Source organism: Danio rerio, chromosome 20 (assembly GCF_049306965.1).
Source record: "Danio rerio strain Tuebingen ecotype United States chromosome 20, GRCz12tu, whole genome shotgun sequence".
Taxonomy (NCBI): Eukaryota; Metazoa; Chordata; class Actinopteri; order Cypriniformes; family Danionidae; genus Danio; species Danio rerio.
The window spans coordinates 24,532,202-24,542,739 of record NC_133195.1 but is presented as its reverse complement, the minus strand read 5'-3'; the positions used below and the strand labels follow the sequence as shown (position 1 = coordinate 24,542,739).

Genomic DNA, 10,538 nt, shown 5'->3' with positions numbered 1-10,538 from the left:
TTACACAGCGACGCCCTTCCAGCTGCAACCCAGTACTGGGAAACTCCATACACACATATACACTATGGCCAATTTAGTTTATTCATGCTCCTATATTGCAATGTCTTTGGACTGTGGGGGAAACCGGAGGAAACTCAGGCAAACACAAAGAGAACATGCACACAGAAATGCCAAACCTTTGACCTTCTTGCTGTGAGGCGACAGTGCTAACCACTGAGTCACCACTGTATAAATACAACTTCTAATTAATCAAACATTTTTTTTTACAAAAAAAAAAAGAATATATGTGAATATAGCAATAATAATATTAACAAAAAAGAAAATTGAAAATGGTTAGCCAGCTAAACAGTTTTTTAAATAGATATTATACAATAATAATTCAATATAATAATTTATTTGTTAAAAAAAACCTCTAACTTCAATATAATATTACAAAATGTTTATATTGATAATACATGTTTTGTAATGTATGATAATTTAGGTTTTCATGTGTGTCTTTGTGTATGTTGTTATCTCTCAATACGATTAATCCTTCTTACAACAATATATTGCATGTATAAAAATAAAAACTAAGCGAACTTTGACCTGATCTGTCTCATTGTACCTGCCATTACTCACCATAGCCTACATCTCCCGTTAGACCTCAGTTCATCTACCTTTGTGTGATCATGCGCACTTCGCTCTGCTCGAGTGAGGGAAAAAATGATGACGTCAGCTCGGTTTAGGGTCTGTGCAATGCTCACATCAAGCCCATTCACATGCTGCTCAGCCCACCCTAACAAAACAGTGGAGTTTGAATGAAGGATGAAGAAGAAGACATACACGAGGTAAGCGCAGACTTTCTGACTTTCCTGCATGAATGTGCTTGCGCGTTTGTTCGGGTTCATTAGGATTGTGGTGTTGTGAGATGAGAAGTGCATTATCACTGCTGTCTGATTAGTGATAAATCATGATATACACCATCAACTGTTTATACAAATGCCTCAGTGTTATACGGATGGAGTCTGTATAAGAATAGATGGCTGATCGCGCAGACCGGCAGGTCGTCAAAACTAACCTGAAACAAAGAGTTGCTCGCTCTTTTGCACGTGCTTTCATTTTTTTATTTGAGGTTTTAAACGAATGGTTTGCAACTTTGCATCTTATTTGCATGTGATGCTCTTTCTTCTTGAATAATGCAGCCGGTAGTTTTCAGTCCTGTCACTCTTGCTCACGTATCGACAGTCCGGAGCTCATAGGGTGAGTGACCGAGAGAGAGAGTTTACCCGGCTTCACAACAGTGTTTCTCTTGGAGTTAGTCAACTCTTTCCCCAGCTCTTTCACAGGGGATGCTATTTAGTCAATACATGAACAAATACTGTAGTAATTTATAGTAAATACTGTATTGTTAATAAATCATTCTACAGTGTTGTACTTGCTAATTAATCTGTTGTGGAATTCTGTTGCTGTAATACAGCTATAGATATACTCGATAATAAAGTTATAAATAATATAAACAATTTGTAAAATACTGTAGTTTCTACATTATGCTACAATACACCCATTGTTTACTGTAGAAAAACACACTAAAGTAAACTACAGTATTTATTACGGTTTAGTTCACTATGTTACACAAATGCTGTAACATACTGTATACTATATAATACACTTTCTTTACTATAGTACAGTATATACTGAATTGAAGTACATTTTCAGTTTTGGGTGAGCTGTCCCTTTAAGTGTTTTTCACTCTTGAACTTGTTAACCCTGGGTCATTCAAAATTCCTGGTATTGTGAATCCTAGGTTATCTTGATTCAAGTTTGACACTGCTCATAATTTACCTGGGGTTACCAATTAATCCTGGATGTTCATCTTCTGAAGTTACACTGTAGATCTTTTACATAATTGTGCTGTCAGTGTTCGTGATTGGATGAATGCCGAATGGAGCCTTTTGACGTAACACAACTAGCGTTGCACATCCTTGAAAACGTATTGATTGATTGCTTGTGCGATGTACTTTTCCTGGACTAAAAAGGTATAAATGAATGAAATGGCTTTTTTTCTTTTAGCATTTGATGAATGTCCCTGAAAAACAGTCAATCAACTGTTTATACAATGCACAGTGTTTCTGTGACTGTCCAAAGCATGTGATTTTGAGCCACATGGTTGGCTGTAAGTTGTTAAACATTCAAACTCAGCATCATATCACTCTCCACATTTGTCCCTATAGGGTTAACAGCTCTTAAGCAAGGTTTCATGACTCAGGGTAAAAAGTGGTGCTAACTTATCTTCTGTGTGAAATGCCTCTAAATAGCCATGTAGAGTATTTAAAAGTAGTTTTAAGTCATTTGAATGCCCTGGACCTTGGTTGAGAAAAACAAATCTGTGTTTATGAACTGGACCTGATTTCTGCCCTCAATGCATCTTTGCGCTTGTTTGTGCTTAATGATTTTGTTGTTGTTTTTTTCTCTGTATGTCTTGGTGATATGTTTCTGAAAAAATCATAATTCCCTTACTTTTATAACTTAACAGTAAGCTTATCTCACATTTCACAATTGCTTCATGAATGTGTATGTGAGAATTATTGTTTTTTTTTTTGTTTTGTTTCAAGCATTTCTAATAGCAGTACTTTTCTTACACACACTTATTGTTTCACTTCAGAAATGTTTTAAGAATATTGTTACAACCTCTTTGATGTTAGTCTAGGGTAAAAGTAATAACATTTAAGAGGTGTGGTACCTTTACAAGATGATGGGTGAAAACAAAAGACACAATCAACAAAACTGCCAACAAAAGTGATTTAATGTACAAAAAAGTGAAATCAGAATAATGCCCAAATATATATACAATAAGAAAAATATTTACAATAATAAAGTAACAGATTAAACAAAGTATCAAACAAAATTAGGTCAACTCAAGAGTAAGGGGACGCCAGTGAAGCCAAATCAAAGAAATAAATATTACAAAACAATTCTAACTCATAAGCGAAACCCCTTACCTCACTAGAATCATGAAAAGAAAAAGAAAAGAAAAATCTTCAGCGCCGAGCACCGTAATCTTACCTATTCTGAACTAAAAACAAAACAAATACATAAGTGGCATTCACTTTCTTACCTGGTGTTTTAAACAATGGATTGACTACGTGTATGTAAGATGGAAGTCGTACGACATCTTCCCTGTCCGCCTTACTCTCAGGACAAAGTCAACTCTCAATGATCTCTTTTTGGTTTGAGCAGGTAAGAGTTGTGCCAAAGTAACAAACAAACAATCAAATATAAATGTACAGAAATCACAATCTCGTTCAAAAATGGGCAGAAAATATACTAAATAATTTTATCCAAACGAAAGTTAAGCAAGATTAACGAATAACAAAATCATGTCGGCAAAAATACACAAAAACGGGATCAAAGGAAAAGCGCGCTGTCATCCGTTCTCCCTGGCGTCCTTATATGTGACAGCGCCACGTCACCCAATGATGAGTGACTGGTCTCCTGACCAATCAGATTCCGCGAAGGCGGACCTAAAGGATATGACAGGTAGAGATGGGGAGAGAGAAAGAGAGGGAGAGAGAAAAAGAGAGAGAGAACGGGACGCAAAAATTCCACCAATATACGGCAACCGTTACAATATATTTTTAAGTTAATTAATGTCCACTTGCATTATATGGATGGACTATAAACAGATGAGTTATTTTCCTAAAAAAATCAAATTTGGTTGAAGTATTTGGTAATACTTTATGAAACATATGCTCATAATGAATTATGATTATTTATAATCAAGGATAACAATTCTACAAATGTGTCTTTAAACACACCAAAACCTATCCTGCATTGTAATGACATAGCTACATTTATAATCCACTTGTTAAGTGTGACGACACGCAAAGCGGCTTCTGTGTCCAATCGCTCTTTCAAACTGGGGAGACTCATTAAATGATAATAGTAAATGTTTACAAAGCGATGGAATACTTTTTGAAAATCATGATTGTAATATATATCACCATATATCTCACATCTCCATGTCTAATATCCGAAGGCCATAACGTAATCACTTGTTAAAAAATTGTTAAAATATTGGTGTGATGCACCAATGCACAAGTCCAGAGACTGTGTGTACAGTGATTTTATATAAGATTCACTTTAATGTGTGATATGACTAAAAAGAGGTTTATAAACAAATATTTTCTCTATTCAAATGAGTAGCAGCTTGGACCCAGAAACAGTATTCCGTATGTCACGACTTAACAAGCGAATAGTGTTATTAGTACATAATGGTGAAAGCAGTTCAGTTTTTAATATGTATGTTCATAATACATTTACACTGTTTGAAGGTGTTAGATAGTCTGTCATAATTCATAAGGATTGATTATGTAAATAATTAACATTTAGACGTCTACTTAACATCTATCTGTATTGAACTTTTAGATGCTGAAAGCATGTTTATATGTAACGTTTCAGCTTCTATTCAGACATAAGTTAATGTGTGTTTGGTAGAACCACACTGCGTAAAATATGAGAACTTGTGCCTTATGATTTCTTAAATTTCCGTTTGAAAAATTGCATCCTGTTTTTACTTAAAGCCATCAATGATGTGTTTATACAGGTTAGTAATTGTATTACGATTCACATTAAGTAGACTTTTTATAAGGCAAATGCTTAAAAAATATCAACAATAAAAAACATTCACTTATTTGACAGTTAACTTAGTAAGTCTTTATAACTATAATATACAGTAACAACGCTTTAACATTGCAGACTTCATCTTTATAAATGCAATCATGGCAGCCTAATTAATACTTATAAAGTGTATAATGTTATGAACGTGCAATGAAAAAAGAAATGAATCAGTAATAAGTAATAATAACACTATTATAAACTGTCATTAAAATAAAGTATAGATTTTGTTCTATCCTTATGGATAGATTTATAGAATTGTTTTGCTTGACTGTAAACAAGTATAAACAGAGATATATTTCTTTACCAGCATCAGATTCATAGAATATTTTGGTGGAGATGAGGCTGCTGTCTGTCATTTTCACTAATCAAGCATTAAGTTGCTGAGCTGACCTAAAAGCCTTTTTTATTTGTCCATCAACCCTTGCACTACAATCCTTAGCTCACTAGAGTTCAAAAACCCCTGTCACCCTACATTTCCATCAGTCTCGGCGGGTTTTATTACCAGTGCTGTGTACCCTGTGGGCACTGCGGGGGCATCATGACTGATGGATTTCTCCACATGACTTGACTTGTATTCCCCTCAGACTGAGCATATGTGCCCTCATGTGGGCTCCTGCTTTGACTCATGATATAAGGCGTGGAGATTAACTTCAGTGATTGTTTCACTTAATTTCCCTTATAAACAAAGCCTATGCTTGCATCTGATAAGATTGTAACTGTAATAGTTGCATTATTGGGCATTTTACTGTTATCACTTCTCACTATAAAACAGAGTGAACATTTGGAATTAATATTTGTTATCTGATAGTTTTGAGGTTTTAGGTATCATCTTGATCTTGAAATATATAAAACTATACTCCAAGTTTTTGGATAAATGAAAAGCTACTTTCTCTTAAAGTAATTCTAGATAGCTTACGTCTGCAAGTTTTATTTTATTTTGAACGTTGTGTTTAGAAAAGATTCTAAATTGTAAACATCTTAAATACATTCTAAATGTATATTTAACATCTGACAGAAGACATCTCATTAATGCAATGCAAATGCTTTAAAATACCCCTTTCAGATATAAACAGTTCACACATAAAATAGATGTCTCTGCACTGTGTGTGTGCAATCAGGGATATAGTTCACCCAAAAATGAAATTGTCACTATTGAATTTTGCTAATGTAGTTCCAAACTTGTGGACTTTTAATGTTCTGTGAAAATGAAAGATTCCCCCCCTCCCAAATGCAGAGCTGTGGTGAAAATTTGTTCAAGAAATTGATTTGCCATTGACTGAGATTTTCAAAATGCATCGCTTTTCACTTTCGAGGCAATTCTGAGCTTGGTTGTTAACAGCAGATGTCACTCCATGCTTTCCAGGCAGGTGTACTCTGCTTGCATCCAATTCCTTGCAAATACCACTTGAAATCATAAATAAAGTTAAATAAAACAAATTACAAACTTTTTCCCAGAGATGGGTTGTGGCTGGAAGGGCATCTGCTGCGTAAAAATTTGCTGGATAAGTTGGCGGTTCACTCCCCTGTGGCGACCCCGGATTAATAAAGGGACTAAGCCAACAAGAAAATGAATGAATGAAATTACAAACGTGTTCACAATGAGCTGTTTACATGAATCCTTTGACATAAAATCAACTTTCACGACTGCCGTCCTCATGTCCTCACTGCAGTCTGTAGCATGATGATGTACTGGATCAGGTCCAATACGTAGTGGAAATTGTAACGCCTACTATGGTGGACTATTGGGTTCAGGCTTGGAGTACACTGTTAAAAAAAAGAAAAAAAAAGAAAAAGGTCAAATGACTGGCAGCCAAACAAAAAAATTACATACAATTACGGTAACATTTCTTTGTTGAAATAAAGTGCAAAAAAAATAAATACAGATATTTTTATAATAATGTTTACAGAAAGACACTGTTATTTTAGAGAATTTTACAATATTATTACAATCAAATACATTTAATAAAGTTGATCAATAAGAGGTTTACAAAGAAACACTGTTATTTTACAGACTTTCAGAGATTATTATGATCGAACACCATCAATAAAGTAACTGCACTAAAAGCAATGTTATTTAACAGAATTTTCCCTAAATCATTACGATTAAACACCTTAAAAAAATGTGAAGACATGCTCAAGGTTTTGATTGAACAGTTTTATTTTGGATCCAAAAAAAAAAAAAAAAACATACAAGATACAACTGATTAAAATTTTCACAACTTTAAAATGACAAGAATAAAAAATAATGTTGGTATGGACATAAACCTTATTATAGGGAGGTGAACATGGAATTACAATTTATTACATAAATATTACATAATTTTTTAAGTATTCTTCAAAAAAAAACAAAAAAACACAGTATAAATAATACAACAATTTTATTACTGTACAATTACAGTACAAGTATTACTGTAATTTGTCATTAATTATATAATACATAAAATAACAGTCAAGTTGTTAATATACAGATATTGTTTGGGATTTTTATGAAGTTTTTTATATAATTTAAGATGATAGAAAAATACTGAATAAATAATACAGTAATTTACCTTTTTTTTTTTAAAAAATTGAAGTAATATGTCTTTAATGATAAAGTACCTAAAATGAAAGTCAAACTGTTAATTTGGAGAGATTGTTTGTCAATTTAACTTGAAATTATAAAATATGTAGAGATATTTTCGCACATGCATTCTTCCTGATGAGAATTTGCGTCTAAGATTAAGAACTAGTCTAGCGTGCCATTTGCTTTTAAAAACGAATGTCAGATTCTATTCAAGAGAGAGTAGCGATACATTTTGAACATTTCAGAATCAATGCAGAATAGATTTCTCAAAAGATTTTTTGCTTTCACATCTCATACATTATAGATAAAATCCAAATATGCTTTTTGAAAGATATGAAGGTGATTACTGAATTGTCATTTTTGTGTGATTTTTCTCATTAAAAGTCTTAGGACGGAGTGTTTTAGGCCTGAACATAATAACGTTCTAGCATGTATATCGCAATGTGTGTATCTGCAATAGTCATAATCACAGGATTCGATTATTTATTAAAGATTAAATGATACGGATATTAATAAATATTATTTAAAAAAATTCTTAATCCAATTAAGACCATCTCATTTTACACGCTATTGTTCAATTTCTGTACATGAATACTTTTAGACTCTCAAGAAAACCATAAAGCCGTTTATTTTTTTGTTTTTCTTGTAATTTCATATAATTTATGCAGATCCACCGCATTGAAAAATATGTGATCGTTCTAGTTGATCTAAGTTAATGAAATCTTTTTAAATATAGTTATTCAAATCATTTGGTGAAATTATATTCATATCAAATTAAATTTGCCAATAGAAAAACTAAATATTGCAATGTCTATTTTTTCCAATATCGTGCAGCCCTAGTCTGGTTGTAGATTGTTGGTTTCAGTCAGTTAAACAAACATGAATGTATTTGTTTTTATTACTGTGCTTTGGCAGCCTTCTGTATGGTTAATTATCTACTAGAGCTCACTCAGTACAGTGACAGGGGAATTAAATGAACACATTTTGATAGCAATGAAACTCTGCTATTAAGTCTATTGAGCTCTAAGTGAGCATTCAGTCAGTTTTTAGTGAACTGTTTTTGGAGAATAAGTGCCGTCCAGTGCTTCATTTCGTTTGTGCTACATTAATGACTGGGTAGTGGGTACTTATGGTCTAGCTGTATTAGCTGAGTCCAGACAGGTTTACAGTACTTCCACTCAAGCTATTAACCACATGGGTGAAAGGTTTTGATAGGAATTGTGTTATGTACGTGGTATTCCCTTTCATTGTTCAAGGTCAGGCTTGGAAAATTGTTTGCATTTGTGGCATAATAACATTGTCCTTCCTTATGTTTATGGATGTATTCATGGGTGATCATCTTCAAACCGCCTCTTTTGCTGAGCCACGCGCCTGGATGTAGGTGAAGGGTCTGTCTGTGTGTGTGTGGTGTTTGGTTAATTAATTAGGCATAGGGTTACATGGGTCAGCCAATCAGATGACTGCGGCTGCTGCTGCCTCCACTGCTCATGTTTGTTAATGAGGAGAAAGCCGAGACACCGCTGGGAATCGTAATTGTTTCCGCTGGTGAAAGGGTGGTCCCGGGACAGCTGGGGTTACCCCACACTAGACATGATATCTGAGATTTGTGGTATATATGAATACGGCTGTTTAAATGTTTATGAATGAAGTGTAGTGTAAACAGTGTAGATAAAAATACAGAAAAAAAATACTTATAATTATTTCAATTTACAATAACTGTTTTTATTTTAACTTATTTTATTGAAGTGTTTTTGCAAACCACATCTGACAGAAGTATATTCTGTACTGCTGTCTAAATATTTGGCTTTCATTCATTTACCCAACAAGAAATGTGGTTTCTTTGTGCATTTGAGAAGTGCTATGGATGCAACAGACAAGCATGAGATTATAACACCATGTTTTGCTTTCTGCGCCATCTATAAAGGTCAGCATGATTTTGGAGGAAAAAAAAAGCACACGCTTGTACATCAGTGCAGAGATGTCATTGGTAGAGAGAGTTGACCTCATTTATCACCATTGGTTGACAGGTGAATATCCCATTTTCTGCTCACTTGAGATATTTTAATGCACAAATCTGATTTATATCGGATTTATTTCTTCATACAATTAAAATTGATCTGAAAATGTTGGAGTTTAAGTTTTTATTTTCTCTGTGAAAAAAAAATATTGTGGGTCCTATTTGACATGAGGCACATGTGAGGACAACATTGTTGCTTGTTGCTATACCATTTGTTTAAAAATGTGCACTTTGAAATATGTTTTCTAAGATGTGTTTTTTTTTAGGCCACTATATAAATAAGTGGTGTAACGGATCACAAATCTCACAGTTCGGTTCACACTATGGTTTTTAAGTCACGGATCAGACCGTTTTTTGGATCAGCAAAAAGGGAGTAGACAAATGTTATTTGCTTTCCTTTTATACAAAAATCTTACTGACAACCCATTCAGTGACATCATTTTAATGGTTGTTTGTCGCCATCCATTGGTTAAACAATGTAATTGCTACAACATTCCTCAGCGTCAAGTTCTATTAAACAGTGATTTTATTCTTTATTCTATCTGAACTATTAACTGTTCTCCCAGTACTTTTGTGTTATTTTCTGTTTGTAACTACTGTAGCTGAAAAAGTGTAAAAACTAATTATCTCTATCAAATGCAGACTTAAATGCAATGCTTCGAAGGTTTGAATGGGGATCATGATCTTATAGGGTTTTATTTTGACGGTCCATGCGCAGAGCGCAAAACGCAGGGCGCAAACGGTTTCAGGGCGTGTCAGAATGCATTTTTGCTAATTTAAGCACAGAAAAATCCGCTTTGCGCCATGGCGCATGGTCTAAAAGGGTTTAGTTTATTTTCTTAATGAGTTATAAGTGTGTTTTGAGAATAAACCAATCAGAGTATCATCTCCCATTCTCTCCCATTTTTAATAAAACAAATATAAATATGGATATAATAAATAATACTGCTAATAATAACATTATACAAAAGCAAATAATTATGAATGAACTGAAAAAGCCTCCAGAGATGAAGAAGACATAAAAGCAGTGTCTTTTCATATTTATGTAGGCTAGAAAAAATATGTTTTGTAATTATTGAATTCTTTATATTTATATCCTATATATATTCTTATTATATCCTATATATATATCCTTAATGTTTAATTTTTTTCATATGTAAAGATATTTGCGTATTGCTCTACATCTTGTGTGTAGGCTACTAAGCAGTGTGTAAGCGACGCACAACTCTGCGCTGGAGTTTAGACCGGGTTTGTTTTGGTCTAATGAAAAATCTATTATAGTTTCATAAAATAGCAACGCGC

The 10,538-nt window shown here is 33.6% G+C and overlaps 1 protein-coding gene across 12 annotated transcripts in view; it reads left to right on the top strand.

Annotated features, from left to right (window-relative positions):
* The first annotated feature begins 752 nt into the window (after positions 1-752).
* Positions 753-10,538, top strand: part of daam1b (dishevelled associated activator of morphogenesis 1b) — a 180,091-nt gene continuing 170,305 nt past the window's right edge. For all 12 annotated transcript variants that reach the window (XR_012395605.1, XR_012395602.1, XR_012395596.1 and 9 more), the window contains exon 1: positions 753-827. The gene's annotated coding sequence lies outside the window, so the exon portion shown is untranslated. The remainder of the gene's footprint in view (positions 828-10,538) is intronic.